At 43.3% G+C, this 20075-nt stretch overlaps 2 pseudogenes; both read left to right on the forward strand.

The window, feature by feature from the left end:
• The first annotated feature begins 1633 nt into the window (after positions 1-1633).
• On the forward strand, positions 1634-5691 carry LOC123153908 (tryptophan decarboxylase 1-like; annotated as a pseudogene).
• A 237-nt stretch (positions 5692-5928) lies between these two features.
• On the forward strand, positions 5929-7973 carry LOC123153910 (vegetative cell wall protein gp1-like; annotated as a pseudogene).
• Positions 7974-20075: the final 12102 nt, after the last annotated feature.

Below are 20075 nucleotides of genomic sequence, written 5' to 3' on the forward strand. Positions count from 1 at the left end.
CGGGAAAATTTTTAAATTCAATAAAAAGTTTTTAAATTTGGAAACAATTTCCAATTCACGAGTATTTTTTATATTTTAGAACTTAAATGAGAAAGTTTTTAGTAACAGACATTTATAAATTTGTGAATGTATTTTTTTACTCCACAAACATTTTCTTAAATTCAAGTTTTTTTTAAATTTTGCAAAAAAATTGCGAGTTTTTTTAAATTCCATGATTTTTTTCAAATTCCATTAAAAAAATTCTTGAACAAAATTTTAAATTGGTGGGAATTTAAAAATTCGTGATCAACATTTTAATTCAGGAACATTTTGAATGTATGAACATTTTCTTTAATTCCATTACATTTTTAATGCACAATAATTCTCTAAATTCACTATTCTTTTTAAATTCTACAAGAATTTTTAAATATAGACTCTAAAAAAATCATGAGTTTTTGAGAATTTTGGAACATTTTTTCCAATTTGTTTTTTATATTAAAAATTTGAACATCTTTTTAAATCCAAACATTTTTTAATTTGATTAATTTTTATTTTTAAAAATAATATAACAAAATTGTTTTGTGAGAAAGGAGAAACTCCCGGTAAGCTTAACGAAGAATGCTTCCCTACTGGCGAATGCTTGCTACAGCAGGTTACCTGGACAAAAGGCAAAAAAAAGACAAAGAAAACCACTTGGAAACGAAAAGATGGCCAACCCACCCTCCGGACGGGTATGTGTGTCCTCGTTGTTCGTCGCACAACACAAACAAGGGAATAATTTCAAAGAAAGAAGATTACGTCGACCAAGAATGAGCATATGCATATGTCGACAATGTTGGGTCCAGATATCCATATTTTTTTCATCCCTCACTAGCTTATTGATTCCCATTTCGTAAAGAAATAAGCTACCCGTGGAGCAGTCACTATGTTGTCATTCTTCGAGTTAGCTTTGGAACATTCCTAGACCTTTTGTGAAGTATTTTGCCCGACACTATTTATCATTGATCCCCCCCCCTCCCTCCCATGTCGTCAATAAAAATGGAGCGTACAAATCACCCATGGACAGTAAAATTTGTCCCCGAGAACTCCCAAACATTGAATGACGAAATTCATTTCAATGGTTACACATGCACGGTTACTAGTAGTAGAGATATATGCGATTAATTTGGTAAGATAAAAAAATGATTTGATAAGATAAGAAAAATATATGTTATTTTTATCGTATTAGGAAAGTTGTGATTGCCATTTAATATTAGAGATAACGATAACAACAAATGACAACATATTAAGGAATATCATATTTTGTTTTGGAAGGTTATCGAGGAAAAAAATATGTTTTTTTAGAAAGGTGATCTCACGTGATTTCTAAATTTTTAATTAGCTACTATTATTTACGTGATTGAATTGAATCAGCACGTGCCAAAATAAGCATAAAACAAAATCTCCGTTTTTAATTAGATTTGGTGATAATGGTGATGGTGAGAGATAAGATGGTGAAAAAAACACCGAAAAAAAAATCTACCGATCTGCTCCTGAATCCTGATCCTAGCTCCTGTCTATATGGGAAGCGGCAACTCAACCCAACCCAGGAAACCGACTAAGCACGCACCTAGTACGTAGCTCCCTTTCTTTTCTCTCATCGGTCGGCCTGAAAATGGGCAGCTCCGTGGACATCGCCGGCGTCGCTGCCACCGCCGTCTCTGCGTTGGCCCTCCGCGGCGACAAGCCAGCGTTTCAGCCACTTGATCCCGTGGATGTCCGCCCCTACCTCTACAAAGCCGTCGATTTCATCTCCGACTACTACGCCAACGTCGAGTCCATGCCGGTCCTCCCGGGCGTCAAGCCGGGCAACCTGCAGGCAAGGTTTAAACTTTCGGTAACAATTTTTTTCCAGCGGAACGGACGCTTTGGCATGCACGTCGCTCTTCTGTCAAAATTAACTTACTATGATATTTGTGTCCTTTTAAAATTTTGATTTAAAATTAGTTTGGGTTTGGTTTGGTCAGGAATTTTGCGATTACAAAAACCCACTCATATTTTGTCAAATTTCATTGATAATTTGAATCGTGTTTGTTGTCGCAGGAGGAACTTATGCCGTCTCCTCCCAAACTTCTTCCGGTTCTTCCCCGCCACCAACAGTGCCGCCGCCATCGCCGGTGATCTCATTGCCTCTGCCATGAACACTGTCGGCTTCACGTGGCAAGCCGCTCCCACGGCAACCGAGATGGAGGTTCTCGCACTTGACTGGCTCGCGCAGCTTCTTCGCCTGTCGGCTACATTCATAAACCGCACCAGCACTGGAAGCCGTGGCACCGGCGGTGGTGTCATCCTCGGCACCACCAGCGAAGCTATGCTAGTCACCCTTGTTGCCGCCCGTGATGCCGCTCTACATCGGAGTGGTTCTGTCGGCGTCTCCGGCTTGCCACGTCTGACAGTCTAAGCCACCGACTAGACCCACTCCACCTTCTTCAAGGTTTGTCGCCTCGCCGGGTTTGACCCCGCCAAACATCCGCTCCATCCCTACCATGTTGGAGAACCACTATGAGCTTGACCCAGCCAGGCTGTTCGAGGCAATGCAAGCTGACGCCGATGCTGGTCTTGTGCCAACATATGTCTGTACCACGGTGGGCACCACGTCCACCAACGCTGTCGACCTGGTGAGCGCTATCGCCAAAGTGGCCGCATTGTTCAGCGCGTGGGTCCATGTCAACGCCACCTACGCCGGTAGTGCCCGCGTATGCCCAGAGTTCCGCCACCACCGCGACGGCGTCGAGCGTGTGGACTCCATTAGCGTCAGTCCACACAAGTGGCTTCTTACCTGCCTTGATTGCATCTGCCTTTACGTCCGCGACGCTCGCCGCCTAAGAGCATCTCCAACAAGCGCGCTAAACAGGCGCCGCGCCGCAAAATTCTCCGTTTTAGCGCGCGCGCAACCCGGCGGATGGCTCCAGCGGGCGCGCAATAACCGCGCGCGCGGTATAAGCAGTTGGGCGCGCGCTAGGAAGCGGTACCTCGCGCGGTGTATTTGCGGCGCCCGCTTCCGCGCGCGGCACACACGACGCTCGCGCTGCGCTCTTCTTCTCCCCCTCCAAAGCCCCGCGCGCGCCGGCGCCGGCGACCCGCACCCATGGATGCACGCGCCGGCACCACGCTCACCCCGTCCTATAGCGCGCCCCCCCCCGCCGCCGCCACAAACCCTAGCCCGGGTGGCGTTGGCCTCGCCTCTGCCGGAGCTCCTCCGACGAGCGGCCTCGCGCGCGGCCTCTTCATGCCGCCACGGATGACCTCGGCGGCGGGTGGCGTCGCGCCGACGCCGGCCCGAGCCGCCGCCCCCTCCTCCTCAAAGCTCCCCAATGCGGCGCGGCCAAAGAAGGGCAAGACATCGGCGAAGAAAAACAAGGCGGCGGACGGCTCCGGCACCTCCAAGGCGAAGAGGAAGAAGCTTGCGGGGCGTGCGACGGGCGCGGCGGCTGCCGAAGCGCCGGCAAGCTCACTCGTTGAGCCGGCGGCCGGCGCGCACAACATGTTCGACGAAATGCCTCCAAGGTAAAAAAATTCTAACTTTTCATTTTTTTGTTATTTTTTGAATGCATTCGTCACATATAGATAGCTTATTTGCATTGTGCAAAAAAATTTGTAGTCTCAATGATGATGCATACATGTCAACGATGGGTGTTGGCTCCAACAATTCGCATTGGTCTCAAACCAATGACATGCATTTTGAAGACCATGAGTTCGAGGTGGACGAGGAGGGTGAGGGCATTGTCGACGCACCGAAAGGAAGAGCGGGCAATTACACCAACACCGATGACATCTTACTATGCAATACTTGGTTGCAAGTGTCGAGGGATCCATCCGTTGGAGGTGATCAAAGTAGAGATGCTTATTGGAACCGGATGAAGGAACACTTTGATGCTCGCAACGTGAGTGAAATTGACCGCTCCAACCGATCACTTAGGTCCCGATGGTCGACAATCAACTCGGATTGTCAAAGGTGGGCGGCCTGTCAAAAGGTGGTTGACAAGTTGAACCCAAGTGGCACAAATGAGGATGATAGAGTAAGTGCCATTTCATCTTACATGTTGGTGCTAAACTTGCTTTGTTTTGCTTGTTGTTGGTGCTAACTTGCTTTGTTTTCATGTAGTACAACATTGCGCAAAACTTATTCAAAGAAGAGGAGAGGAAAACCAAGAAGGGGAAGATCAAGAAAGTAAGGGTATTTACTTTGCCTCATTGCTATGATGTGTTGAAGGATGATGAGAAATGGAAGAAGCGTGAAGATTTGGATGATTTGCATTTGAGCGACAAACGGAAGCGAACAATTAAGTTGGATGATGATGATGATGATGAGGATGATGCATCAAGTGATGACGGCAAGAGAAGCCCCATACCCAACTCGGTTTCATACTCGAAGCCAAAGCGGCCGGATGGGTGCAAGAAAGACAAAACCGAAAAGAAGAAGAGAAAAGAAGATGATGAGCTCAAAAATGCTATGGAAACTATTGTGAAGGCAAGAAAAGAAGCCAACGAGGTGAGGAAAATGGCAAGGACCCAAGATGCCACGACTGAGGAGAGGAGGTTGGCGGCCGAGGAGAGGAGGGTGGCGGCCGAGGAGAGGAAGGTGGCTTTGGAGGAGAGGAAGGTGAGCAATGAGGAGCGAACTAGATTGTTGGAATGGGAGAAGCACTTGTTCTTCTTGGACACAACTAACCTCAATGCGGCGCAAAAGGAGTATGTCAATCTTGCCCAATAAGAAGTCTTGATCCAAAAAAGAGCCATGGTTCGTGCAATGGGTGGCGGTGGCCTCGGCGCAATGGGTGGCGGTGGCATCGGCGCCATGGGTGGCGGCGGCCTCGGCGCCATGGGTAGCGGTGGCCTCGGCGCCATGGGTGGTTTCGGAGGTACCGTGGGCGGTTTAGGTGCAATGGGAGGCATGGATGGCTTTGGAGCACCCCCCGACGCTATGGCCACGATGGGAGGCATGAGTTTTGCTTCTCTCATGGGAGGCATGGGTGCACCTCCGGCCGCCATGGGCGGAATGTCTTTCGATGAGCCTCCTCGCACACATTCCCATGAAGATGCCGTTGAAGATCTTGCCAACACCGTTGGAGCTTCACGTGATGCGGTGCGCGATGAGGAGAGGGAGGAAGATTCATTTTCGGAGGTGGAAGAATCGTCTTCCGAAGATGAGGACGAGGACGAAGACGAGGACGAGGACGAGGAATGATGTGTCTTTCCTTTGTGTATTGAACTTGATTTGCATTTTAAACTTGGTTGGATGAACTTGTGGGCATGATTTTAAACTTGTGGGCATGAACTTCATCAACTTGTTTGTGTGAAATTTTTATTGTGTTGAAAATGTTCATCATTTTGTGTTGAAAAATGCCATATGCAATGCACCGGCGAGTCGCGGCAAACCAGCCGATGCGCGCGCGGCATATCTGTTTTTTGCGTGCGGCGCGACCGACGCCTGTTGAAGATGCTCTAAGTGACTCCATGGAGACCAATCCAGAGTACCTAAAGAATGATGCCATTGACTCCGCCGAGGTCACCGATTTCAAGGACATGCAGGTCGGCATGGGTCTCCGCTTCCGCGGGCTCAAGTTGTGGATGGTCATGCGCACCTACGGCCCCGCCAAGCTCCAGGAGCACATCCATAGTGATGTCACCAAGGCCATCAAGTGCACAACAAACAAGATGATGATGAAATGAGTGGTGTGTGCTTGTAGAGAATTTGAGAGGGGAAAATGAATTCAACCAAACGCAAAACTATATTGTACACCTTACATTTTAATAATTTTTTACTTTTGCCTTTTATTTTGATTGTGGTTCTTCTTTGTGAGTGAAACTTTACATGGCAGTAAAAGGACACAATTCACATGAATGCAAGATATGAATTCCAGTTTCACAATAGTGTTTTGCTATTTCAAGCCAGTTGTTATTCTAGCTATGACTAAGTCGCACTATTCGTACACGAACACGTCACCGTGTGTCACTGATGCTGAGTGTGGTATGCAAGACTTGTGAGAGGAGCCTCATTGGCAGTGCAATGCACAAGACATGTAGTTGGCAAGGTCACTTAGAGATCCAAAACTCCACACGCCTAGGAAAACCCCTGTTAGGGAGTACATCGGCTATGGGATGCGCTAGGTCAGCCTAACAGTCATTTAAGCCTTGAGGTACACTGTCGTCCCACAAGATAGATAGATGAAAAAGTAGTATATTAATTTGCTTCATGGTGTGTTGTTCTTCAATCAGGCATAAAATATCTTTATATATGAGGCGAAATAATTTTCTATACAAGAAAATAACTAGTTTCCATTGAAAGCCTTAAACCTAGATTAATTTGGACAAATTTTTTTGAGTACGCTCGAAGGAAGCTCGAGTACATTCTAAGAGTTCCACTGAAGAATGCATGCAATAGGTGTATTAGTAGAACACCCGTGCGTTGCTACGGGATTTTTGTATATAACAATAGTTTAACATCAATTGTGTATAATATATACTTTACCCTCATACTAATTATGTTTATGCATCATTGTCGACCTTTTTTGATGTAAAGACCCTCTTTCTCACTCTGTCTCTCATCTCCAACACTCTTCTTTCTCTCTCTCTCCATCCATTTCCCTATTGTGCCCTCATCTTCTCCATCCTCTCAAATTCCCTCAATCGGTTATTTAAGTGTTCGACTATACACAAAATAATATTCTCCAGTGTAATATTTTCAGGACTAAGAGCATCTCCAATAGACGGTCCATATGTAAAAATAACCAACTTTTGAATCTTCTAAGGCAAAAAATATCTCTATGGTCCATATGTAAATATTTTTACATTTCCGCCTCCACGAGACGTAAAATACAACACCTCGCGGTGCAAATTTACATTCCCAGAGACAGGAGATGTAAAAACCGTGGCCGCGCACCAACGCCCAACCGCCCTTCAGTTTATTTCCCCCCTTCTTCCTCCCACCCGCCCGCTGCCGCCCCGCCGCAGCTCCTCGACGCCGCCCCGCCATAGATCCGACCCCGTCCCTACCACCGCCGCCGATTCCACCCCGCCTGGACCACCGCCCGCCGTCGTACGAGTGGATCGGGCCGTCGCCGCACCGCGCTGCCCTGGCCCCGTCCGCCTTCGCCCCGCCCCGGACCCGTCCGCCTTAGACCCGCCCCAGCCCTGCCCGCCTCTGGCCTCTGCCCGCCCCCGTCCGCACCGCTCACTGCCGCCGCCCGCCTTTGCCAGCACTGCACGCTGCCGCCCCGCTCCGTCCGCCTCCGCCCCACACCGCATGCCACCGCCCGCTCCCCGCCCGGCCGCCGCCCCGACCTCTCTCCATCTGCCGCCGCCCTGACTCACTCCGGCCGACGACGCCACACGATGGCGTCGAAGAAGATGCCGAAGGGCAAGTTGGGTTTCTTCGCGTGAGGGTGAAGCCCTCTGGGAACTCCGGAGTGGAGTTCTCCGACGCCGCACGGCGTTGGTGGCTCGGCACGTATCCCACCTCCGACGAGGTTGCGCGTGCCTACGATGTGGCGGTGTGGTGTGTCGGACGACTGAAGACGGACCTCAACTTCCCGGCAATCGAGACCTAGGCGGTGGCAGAGTGGCTCGTGCTGCAGGGCATCCGTATGGAGGAGATGCCGAAGAAAAAGAAGAAGAAGAGACTGGCGGTTGTTGTCACTCCCTGTGAGAGCGACGAGGCGGCGATGGCTCGGTTTGCGCGGGAGCATCCCGAGTATGCCCAGGCCGAACATGAGTTCTACTAGAAGCGTGATGTCAAGGAGAAGACGAAGAAGGAGGAGGAGGAGGAGGAGGAGGAGGTGAAGAAGGAGGACGAGGCCGGCCCCTCGACGGTGATCCCCATCCTCCATCATCGTCGGAGGACGAGGAGTTCTGGGGGCTCTCGGATGACTCCGAAGAGTCGTACTGGATGCCCTCGGACAACGAGTAGTTCTGCTAGTTTAAATTTATGTCACCTATGTTTTAACTATGTTTGAATTTGATGTTTAAACTATGTTGAGATGAAGTAGTAGTTGGTCGTTTTCAGAATTTTACATCTTCGTTTTGGACCATCTGTTGGAGTTTCTCTTTTACATCTCCGTTTTGGACCATCTGTTGGAGTTAAGCCTTTTTCGGAGATGTAAAAAACATTTTTTTGGTGATGTAAATTTTTACATCACCGGTTTGGATCACCAAAATATACATCATCTATTGGAGATGCTCTAAGCATTATATTTGCCACCACAACAAAAGGAATTTCATGGAAATTGTTTTGGGTGAATCGCTCTATCCTTAAAAGTTTTCAAGGGTCATGAGAAATATTCTGTGGAGCACTACAACACACTCCACACATATGGTGGCGTAATATTTCATTTTCTGATAAGAAACGTATAATTTTTTATCTATTTGTGTGAAGTATTGAAAGCAGATAGTTAGAGCAACTCTAGCAGACCCCGCATCCCGCCGACCCGCAAAACGCATTTGCAGTTCGCGCAAAATGGCCTTTGCGGGCTGGCATGGACGATCACAGATGCAGACCCCTCAAACGAACCCGCATAAAAGTATATTTGCGGAATATGATTTTTACGCGTCGGCTTTGCGGGATCTGCTCTTTGCGCTGCTACATCTCGCATCTCATCAGCCCGCAAATATCAAATCCAACATATTAAAACAAACGTAAAAAAAACTAAATTATTCAAATCAAACATAATACAATAATCATCCACATTACAAATAATTATTCAAATCACCGTAGCAAACTTAAATAATGCAATACAAAACTTGTCATGAATACAAATACAAATGAATACAAAAATTAGTCACTGTCTAGCCTTTTGCCAATGGTGCTCAATGAGATCCTGCTGAAGTTGAACGTGTGTGTTTACATTTTTAATCTTCTTGTATGTCTGAAGAAAAGCTCTAATGCGGTTAGGGTCTCTAGCTGGTTTGACACGGCTACCCACATTGTCATAGAAGAATTCCAAGTTCATTCCTCTCTCATCTTCAAGAATCATATTGTGCAGGATAACACAACATGCCATGATATATTTCAAGGTTTTCTCATCCCAAAAATGAGCAGGACCACGGACAATGACAAACCTAGATTGCAAAACACCGAATGCTCTTTCAATGTCTTTTCGGGCTGCCTCTTGCACTCTTGCAAATTCACATTGTTTTTTAGTTTTGGGTTCTTTGATGCTCTTGAAAAATGTGCATCAAGGAGGGTATATACCATCTGCAAGATAGTATCCCTTTGTGTATTCATGCCCATTGATAGTGTAGTTGCAAGCAGGAGCATCACCACTAGCAAGCCTAGCAAACAAATGAGACCATCACAACATATTGATATCATTGAGAGTGCCCGGCATACCAAAAAAGCAATGCCAAATCCATAAATTCTCGGATGCTACGGCCTCTAGAACAATTGTTGCATCACGGGACTTGCCACTATACATTCCTTGCCATGCCTTGGGGCAATTTTTCCAAGTCCAATGCATGGCATGTTATTTATTTCTGTGATGAAACTGCTAGAATTGCTAAATTGTAGCGACCAGACCTCAAACAGTCTGATCTTTGTGCTCAGGTGTCATCCCTGGATCAGTAATGCTGACACCACACAGTACTCGGAGGATTTATAACAGAGTAGCAATCACACACTTATTACATCGAGTGTCTCAATAGAGAACTTATTACAATAAATATGGCTTAAGGCCATCTAATAACGATAACAACGGAAGGCTTGGAAGATAAGTGAGTCCATCAACTCCAACGGCATCACTGAGTATAGAACCACGACCCTAAAACTCCTTAATCGTCGTCTGAAAAGTCTGCAACATTAACATTGCAGCCCGAAAACGGGTCACCACATGGAATATGCTGGAAAAGTAACACATAGAGAGTAATGGAATGAAACAGCTATACTATATGCATATTTGGCTGGTGGAAAGCTCTATGGTTACAGTTTTGCGTAAAGCCAATTTTTCCCTACTGCAAAGGAATAAATTTTATTTAACTATCATGGTAGTTGTTAAACATTGAGAATGGTTGACAGCATTCTCAATCCCAATTAAGCATCATAATTAACAAAACCCAACAAAATTAAATTTTAGAGTAACATGTTGAGATTCACATGATAATCCAAGTACTAGATACTCAAGATGTCCATAACCGGGGACACGCCTAACCATGATTAGTTTATACACTCTGCAAAGGTTTGCGCCCTTTTCCCCACAAGACTCGATCGCCTCCGTTTGGTTTCTCGCACTACATGGTGTTTGAGAAGACGGATGACCGAGACACAGTCTTTCAGAAGCGCTAGCACCTTACGATGGATAGACCGTTACACCTACTTTCCCCTACATCTGCTAGTCTACCCTGTAAGAGTTCGCACGACTTAATCAACTATGCTAGAGCCCATAATAGCTTGTGGCTGCACACGGAAGTTTCTAGTATGAAAAATCTCATGATCCCTTTGGGCCTAGGTGGCGGTCCATAAAGAAAAACATGCAATCCTTGAATACCCAGGTACCTCAATCCACCCAGATGTGTGTTTAAGTTGCCACCTTAGATAAACCATTAAATTAACAAACTCACATCTGTCATGGATATCACTCACTCAATCCACGTCTACTAGCATAGCATGGCATAATAGGCAAACGTAGAAGTAACTCCCAAAGGTTTGATAATACAACAGGTAATAGGTACTACCTCAACGACTTCCCATCCCACAATTTAATTAGATCCTAATCATGTAATGTTTGAGGATTGATCTAATGCAATAAAACTGGGTAGTAGGAGGTATGATCAAAGTGTTACTTGCCTTGCTGATGATCTGCGAAACCTAGAGATTCGAAGTAACAAGCGGCGCACTCCGGGTATTCTATCGCAGACAAACAAACAAGCATACAATAAGTACTCATCTAATGCACAGGTAAAACTCAAATAAGAGATCTAACCAGAAGGTTCAACTTAAGAACTCCGGTTTGCAAAAGGAATCAAATCAAACGAAGCAACGAAAGTCAAACGGCAAAAGAAACAGGCTTCATTTACTATTCTGGATCTAGGGCAATTTTTACAGTGGCAAAAACTTGTTTAAGTTGGTTAAACGGATAGAGGGTTTTGAGACGAAACTCCAGGCGCTTGAATTGCCTCATTCCGATAAACGAGCGAAAATTTATACTAAAACGAAAATCGGATCAGGAATCGCGACCAGAAAAATCGCGGATTTAATCCGAGAAAAAGAAAAACGACGAACGTTCGCTAGAACGAACGAACAAACGAATGCTCGCTATTTAAATAAATCGGAAAAACCGATCTATTTAAAAAAACCGAAACTAAGAAAAAAACGAACAAAACCGTCAGCAAAACCGAATGGTTTTTCGGAAAAAAACCCGGCGTCTATAAAAAAAAATCTACCCGGCAACTCCGGCGAGAGATCCGGCGGCGGCGGCGGGGCTCCGGCGGCGGTCGGCGGTCGGCGGCGGCGGCGGCGCTAGGGCGGGGCTGGGGCGGCGCGCTAGGGTTTGGGGGAGACCCCGGGCTGGGCTCCCCGGCTTATAAAGCCCGGACGGGCCTGGTGTCCAGGTCGGATGCGTTTTTTTAAATTCCGCGCAGAAAAACAAATAAAAGAAATACTAAACGGACTCCAAAAATCCCGAAATAAAATTTCCCGGGCTTCTAAAATCAAGCCGCACAATGTGAACATTTATTTGGGGCCTAAATGCAATTTTGAAAAACGCACATTTTTCCTAAATTCAAATAAAATAACGAAAAACTCCGAAATAAAATCTTATTTGATTTTATTATTAGATCCTCAATATTTCTTTATTTTGGGAAAGTCATTTTATTCCCTCTCTCATATTTTTGTAATAGAAATAATTGATGATAAAATAATTAAAATCAAATGATGCTATTCTCAAAATTTGAGAAAACTCAAATATGAAAATAACGAAATCCCCAACTCTCTCCGTGGGTCCTTGAGTTGCGTAGAATTTCTAGGATCAAAACCAAAAGAAAATAAATAATGATATGCAATGATGGTCTAATGTATAACATTCCAAATTGAAAATTTGGGATGTTACATAAACCTTGTGCTAAAGATAAACCTAGACCTGTGGTAGGCATGCCTGTTATTTCTGTTAAAATAGGAGATCATTGTTATCATGGCTTATGTGATATGGGTGGCAGTGCTAGTGTAATGCCTATTGACCTATATAGAGAAATTATGCATGATATTGCACCTGTTGAGTTAGAAGATATTGATGTCACAGTTAAACTTGCCAATAGAAATACTATTTCACCAATGGGAATTGTTAGAGATGTTGAAGTCTTGTGTGGGAAAACTAAATATCCTACTGATTTTCTTGTTCTTGGTTCCCCACAAGATAGCTTTTGTCCCATTATATTTGGTAGACCCTTCTTAAACACTGTTAATGCTAAGATAGATTGCAAAAAGGATGTTGTTACTATCGTTTTAGATGATATGTCTCATGAATTTAATTTCTCTAAATTTAGTAGACAACACCGTGACGAAGAATTACCTAGTAAGGATGAAATTATTGGTCTTGCTTCTATTGCCGTACCTCCTAGTGATCCTTTAGAACAATATTTGCTAGACCATGAAAATGATATGTTTATGAATGAAAGAAGGGAAATAGATGAAGTATTCTTTAAACAGGAACCTATTCTGAAACACAATTTGCTTGTTGAAATCCTAGGGGATCCTCCTCCACCCAAGGGTGATCCCGTGTTTGAGCTTAAACCGTTGCCTGATACTCTTAAATATGCTTATCTTGATGAGAAAAAGATATATCCTGTTATTATTAGTGCTAACCTTTCAGAGCATGAGGAAGAGAGATTATTGAAAACTCTGAAGAAGCACCGTGCTGCTATTGGGTATGCTCTTGATGATCTTAAGGGCATTAGTCCCACTCCATGTCAACATAAAATAAATTTGGAAGAAGATGCTAAACCAGTTCGTGATCATCAACGACGGCTAAATCCTAAAATGAAAGAAGTGGTAAGAAAAGAAATACTAAAGCTCCTTGAGGCAGGTATAATCTATCCCATTTTTTTGACGGGAAACTGTGAGGCAACAGCCCCACAACACTTTATTAAAACTCAACCACCAAACAAACAAAGAGGTTCTGAAAAGAAAGCTAACTATAGAGGTAGAGGACTACTTACCTATTGAGCTATTTACACAATTACAGAAATATATACATGGATACATACAACCAACTAGGGCAATGAATTGACCCAAGCTAACAGCAATGGCTTTAGACTAGGCTTGAATCTATGAGAGTGCAGAGTAACATCATGAGTGAAGTTTCTCTTCCAAGCAGCAAAAGTTGGCCTTTCATATCTGAAAATTCTGCCATTTCTGATGAGCCAAATATTCCAAGCTGCTAGATAAGCGACCTCCCTGAAGAAAGGTTGCCCAAAGCTCTTCCTTGCAGCAAGTAAACACCGAGTTGGGGTTAAACCAGCTAACCATTGGATGTTCAAGTAGTTCCATACTCTTGTGCTAAATTGACAAGTGAAGAAAAGATGATCTCTATCCTCATGAGCATGGGCAAAGCATAATGGGCATGTGTTGTCATCCTGAGGTGATCGCCAGTGCCTCCTCACTAGCATATCTCTGGTATTGAGCCTATCATTTAACATGAACCAGGCAAACACCTTTATCTTCATTGTTGCCTTACTTTCCCAAATCCATTTGGCTGGAGTATCAGTGGCCATATGAGCATGCATCACTGTATAATAACTTTTGGCAGAGAAAATACCTTTGCCAGGTGTCCAGGACCACGAATCAGGAATCCCTTCATCAGCATGAAGGCCAAGGAGTCCAGACTGGACAGTGATCATCTCATCCAGTGCTTCTAGTGACAAGGGCAGATGAAATAGTTCAGACATATCAGTTGTGTTTATCACCTCTTGTACAGACACCTTGTCATCAATGGCAAAAGAGAACAACCTAGGAAATCTCTCTCTGAGGGGAACAGATGAGCCTAGGAACACCCAAGCATCAAACCAAAAAAGAACAGAGTCCCCCATGTTGATGGTAACCTCAGAATGAAGTCTGAAAACTTCATTGAGCTTGAGTATGTCTCTCCACCAATAAGAACCACATAAAACTGTGCCATGAGGAACAACACCATCATAGTAGGTATTCCAAATGAGAGAAACCCAAGGGATATCTGCTTTGTTATAAAACTTGGAAAGGTGCTTGGAAAGGAGAGCTCTATTTTGGATGGTTAGATTTACTATCCCCATGCCACCTTTATCTTTGGGTCTGCAAACAAGAGGCCAAGCTGCAAGTGATTGCCTAGGAGTATCAGAATTTCCTCTCCATAAGCACTGCCTCATAATCCTTTCTAATTGCTTTATAATACCAGCTGGCAAACATAAACTACAAATAAAATAGATGGGCAAAGAGGACATCACTGATTGTAGTAATTGCAACCTAGCACCCTGATTGAGAAGGCTGGAACTGGCAGACAACCTTCTTTCAACTCTATCAACCACGGGAAATAAATCTTGGATTCTGGGTTTAGTCGTTCCCACAGGGAGCCCCAGGTAGGTAACGGGAAGGGTCCCAACTTGGCAGCCAAAAACAGAAGCTAACCTGGCAGTTTCTGCCTCATCCACATTAATAGGCAATATGCATGATTTATGGAAGTTTACCCCAAGACCTGTGGAGGCATGGAAATCTTGCAACATCTCCTTGAGAGCTAATAGTTGCGAATCCACAGCAGGCACAATGAGGAGAGTGTCGTCAGCATATTGCACTATAGGGAAATCAGGATCATGAGTTTCAATAGGCAGGGAGATCACTCCATTTCTGAGCATATTGTTTACCAAAGTTTGTAGCAGATCGGCTGCGAGAACAAACAAGAGGGGTGACAGTGGATCACCCTACCTTACTCCCCTTTTGCAGGTAAATTGTTTTCCAGGCACACCATTTAGAATGACAGAAGAAGTACCAGAGGATAGAAGCTCTCTAATCCAACCAATCCACTTGTTATCAAAACCTTTGTGATGCAGGAGTTTGAGTATTAGGTCATGCTCAACAGTATCAAAGGCTTTGGCAAAATCCAGCTTAAGAATCAAGATAGGCTTCTTGGACTTGTGACACTGATGGATATAATCCAGAGTCCAAGCAATACAATCTTGGATAGACCTGCACTTAAGGAACCAATATTGGTTTTTATGAATGCACTTTAGGATAACCTTCTACAATCTATTAGCCAGCAGTTTAGTCAGAAACTTTAGACAAGTATTTGTCAAGGAAATAGGCCTAAAATCATTAGGACTCTCAGGTGATAGTTTCTTCGGAATTAAGGTGATTAAAGACCCATTGATGCTGCTAATAGTGACCTTTCCATCATAGAAATCTCGGAATAGCTGCAAAAAATCATCCTTAATGATGTGCCAGCACCGTTTGACAAACAAACTGGTAAAACCATCAGGGCCAGGGGCCCTATCAGTAGGCAGAGACTTAAGAACCTCATTTATTTCCTCCTCAGAAAATGGAGCAGACAAATTATCCAGATCATCCACTTTTTTAATCAATGAGGCTAGGTCAAACTTCATATCAGTCCCCTCAGAGACACCCATTCTATCCTTGAAAGTGCCCCATAACATGCCAGCCATCTGTTGGTGATCAGAGACAACATCACCATTTTCATTCTGCAGAGAGGAAATTGATTTCCTCCTTAAACGTTCAGTCGCCATTGCTTAGAAAACTGAGAGTTTTCCTCCCCAACTTTTATCCACCGAATGGTACATCTCTGTTTCTAGTATAGAAACTGCAGGTGGAGTATTTCCTGAAAACTGAGAGTTTTCCTCCCCAACTTTTATCCACCGAATGGTACATCTCTGTTTCTAGTATAGAAACTGCAGGTGGAGTATTTCCTCGATGTGAAGTTTAACAATTTTCCTGAAATTAAATTCAGGTCTTGTTAAAGGCCTTAACTCTTCCAGATTATCAAAAAAGATGACCACCTTGTTACAAGCTTGAATGGCCTTCTTAAGTTTAGACAGGCTGATATACCAGTGTTTAAGAGCATTTCGAAGTCTCTTGAATTTTTCAGTCAAGCGAGTTGCAGAATTTGTTCTTTTTGTTGGAGCATTCCAAGATTGTTCCACACAGTCATAGAAACCAGGCAAATCCACCCAATAGTTTTCAAACCGAAAGATCTTTGACTTGGGAATAGTTGTTGTAATGGAGACTACACAAGGTACATGATCCCACGCTGTTTGTACTAGAGGAAGGACCATCATGTTAGGATAGTCATTAATCCAAGTGGAGGAAGTGAAGAACCAGTCCAGTTGTTCCAGCAACCGATTTTCTTGCATATTAGACCATGTGTATGATCTTCCTTTTAATGGCAACTCAAGGAGACCAAGGTGGCCAATGACCTCGTTGAAGAGGAAAATATCATTTATATCTCCTCTGGCAAGTTTCTGTTCTCAGGAGATCTAATGAAGTTAAAATCCCCCACAAGGAGCCACTTATCATCTATTGGAATATCTAGATCATACATCCACTGAACAAAATCATCTCTATGCTACCCTTGACAAGGCTCATAAACATTGACCAAGGTCCATCGACTTGCATTATGGGCAGATATGAAGGAGACTATGATACCAAACGGCTTAATATCCACTAAAGTGCCAGTGAACATGTTAGAGCACCACATCACAAGGATTCCACTAGAGGCACCAATAGAGGGTGAATAAACAAAGTTATCAAATCTTCTCTGGCAAAACTTTCTAATCGTACGCTGATAGAAGAAATCACATTTAGTTTCTTGCCAACAAATGATAGAGCATTCGCTTTCCTCAATTTTTGCTCTAACGCTTCTCTGCCTATCTTCAGAGTTTAAACTTCTCACATTCCAACAAAGAACCCTCCAATCTCTAGTTTGTTGTGCATTCATCAGGAAACAATAAAATGAGGCAGAGGTAATAGCTCACTGCATAACAGTGAAACAAAAGCCCATAGATAAAACCATCCACACGGACCAAAGTGCAGACCAAAGTGCAGGTAACAGACAAAAGAGAAATAAGGTTCAGACAACTGGCATGACAAGGGACATGCCTCCCTGTATAACAAATAAAAGGCTTAATCGTCATGAGAAACTGCAGGCTTGGGGGCAGTATCTGAAGAAGCCATAAGCTTCTCCACAATCATCTTCTCAGTAGGGACACCAAGAGCTGCTCCAATCATCTGAAGTGTGGCAATTGGAGTTGGAGGGGGGAGCCTGGTCCTGGGTAGCATCATTCTCTGCTTGGGCCTGACTATTTGGAGTGGAAGCTTGGTTGTCAGCCTTCAACTTCTTTGCTCTGGGCCGCCTGAGGGGTTTGGGCTTGGGTGACAGAGGAGATATAGGTTTAAAACCTTTAGATTTGGCTACACTCCTGGTCATCCTTCTGTCAGAAAAGCCAGAGGCAACCTGAACAACTGAAGATTTGGGCTTTCTGGCACGGGATTTCCTAGCTGGCTGTACCGTGGATGAAAAGGTGCAGGTCATACTATCTGAAACTTCAGCAGCCTGAGTAGGTCATGACCGGCAATTGTAACGCTTCAACCTGGGCAGAAATACTAAAGCTTCTTGAGGCAGGTATAATTTATCCCGTTGCTGATAGTCAGTGGGTAAGTCCTGTCCATTGTGTCCCTAAGAAGGGAGGCATTACTGTCGTTCCTAATGACAAAGATGAGTTGATCCCGCAAAGAATTATTACAGGTTATAGGATGGTAATTGATTTCCGCAAATTAAATAAAGCTACTAAAAAAGATCATTTCCCCTTACCTTTTATCGATCAGATGCTAGAAAGATTATCCAAACATACACATTTTTGCTTTCTAGATGGTTATTCTGGTTTCTCTCAAATACCAGTGTCAGCCAAAGATCAATCAAAGACTACTTTTACATGCCCTTTTGGTACTTTTGCTTATAGATGTATGCCTTTTGGTTTATGTAATGCACCTGCTACCCTTCAAAGATGCATGATGGCTATATTCTCTGACTTATGTGAAAAGATTTGTGAGGTTTTCATGGACGATTTTTCCATCTATGGATCTTCTTTTGATGATTGCTTCAGAAACCTTGATCGAGTTTTGCAGAGATGTGAAGAAACTAATCTTGTCTTGAATTGGGAAAAGTGCCACTTTATGGTTAATGAAGGTATTGTCTTGGGGCATAAAGTTTCTGAAAGAGGTATTGAGGTTGATAAAGCCAAGGTTGATGCTATTGAAAAGATGCCATGTCCCAAGGACATCAAAGGTATAAGAAGTTTTCTTGGTCACGCCGGATTTTATAGGAGGTTCATTAAGGACTTCTCAAAAATTTCTCGGCCTCTGACTAATTTATTACAAAAAGATATACCATTTGTCTTTGATGATGATTGTGTAGAAGCATTTGAAATACTTAAGAAAGCATTGATCTCTGCACCTATTTTTCAGCCACCTGATTGGAATTTACCCTTTGAAATTATGTGTGATGCTAGTGATTATGCTGTAGGTGCTGTTCTAGGGCAAAGGGTTGATAAGAAATCAAATGTTATTCAATATGCTAGTAAAACCCTAGGCAATGCACAAAGAAATTATGCTACTACTGAAAAAGAATTCTTAGCAGTTGTATTTGCTTGTGATAAGTTCAGGCCTTATATTGTTGATTCTAAAGTAACTATTCACACTGATCATGCTGCTATTACATATCTTATGGAAAAGAAAGATGCTAAACCTAGACTTATTAGATGGGTTCTCTTGCTACAAGAATTTGATTTGCATATTATTGATAGAAAGGGAGCTGAGAACCCTGTTGCAGACAACTTGTCTAGGTTGGAAAATGTGCTTGATGACCCACTACCTATTGATGATAGCTTTCCTGATGAGCAATTAAATGTCATAAATGCTTCTCATACTGCTCCATGGTATGCTGATTATGCTAATTACATTGTTGCCAAATTCATACCAGCTAGTTTCACATACCAGCAAAAGAAAACATTCTTATATGATTTGAGGCATTACTTTTGGGATGACCCATATCTTTATAAAGAAGGAGTAGATGGTTTTATTAGACGTTGTGTACCTGAGCATGAACAGGAACAGATCCTACGCAAGTGTCACTTCGAAGCTTATGGAGGACACCATGCTGGAGATAGAACTGCATAAGGTATTGCAATCTGGTTTTTATTGGCCTACTCTCTTCAGAGATGCCAGTAAGTTTCTCTTATCTTGTGATGAATGTCAAAGAATTGGTAATATTAGTAGACGTCAAGAAATGCCTATGAACTATTCACTCGTTATTAAACCATTTGATGTTTGGGGCTTTGACTATATGGGACCTTTTCCTGCCTCTAATGGATATACACATATTTTAGTTGCTGTTGATTACGTTACTAAGTGGGTAGAAGCTATTCCAACTAGTAGTGCTGATCATAATACTTCTATTAAAATGCTTAAAGAAGTTATTTTTCCAAGATTTGGAGTCCCTATATATTTAATGACTGATGGTGGTTCACATTTTATTCATGGTGCTTTCCGTAAAATGCTTGCTAAATATGATGTTAATCATAGAATTGCATCTCCTTATCACCCATAGTCTAGTGGTCAAGTAGAATTGAGTAATAGAGAGCTCAAATTAATTTTGCAAAAGACTTTCAATAGGTCTAGAAAGAATTGGTCCAAGAAACTTGATCATGCATTATGGGCCTATAGAACTTCATATAAAAATCCTATGGGCATGTCTCCGTATAAAATGGTTTATGGAAAAGCATGTCACTTACCTCTCGAACTAGAACACAAGGCATATTGGGCTATTAAAGAGCTCAATTATGATTTTAAACTTGCCGGTGAGAAGAGGTTATTTGATATTAGCTCACTCGATAAATGGAGAACCCAAGCCTACGAAAATGCCAAGTTGTTTAAAGAAAAAGTTAAAAGATGGCATGATAAAAGAATACAAAAGCGTGAGTTTAATGTAGGTGATTATGTATTGCTATACAACTCTCGTTTAAGATTTTTTGCAGGAAAACTTCCTTCTAAATGGGAAGGTCCTTACGTTATCGAGGAGGTCTATCGTTCCGGTGCC

Source organism: Triticum aestivum, chromosome 7A (genome assembly GCF_018294505.1).
Source record: "Triticum aestivum cultivar Chinese Spring chromosome 7A, IWGSC CS RefSeq v2.1, whole genome shotgun sequence".
Classification (NCBI taxonomy): domain Eukaryota; kingdom Viridiplantae; phylum Streptophyta; class Magnoliopsida; order Poales; family Poaceae; genus Triticum; species Triticum aestivum.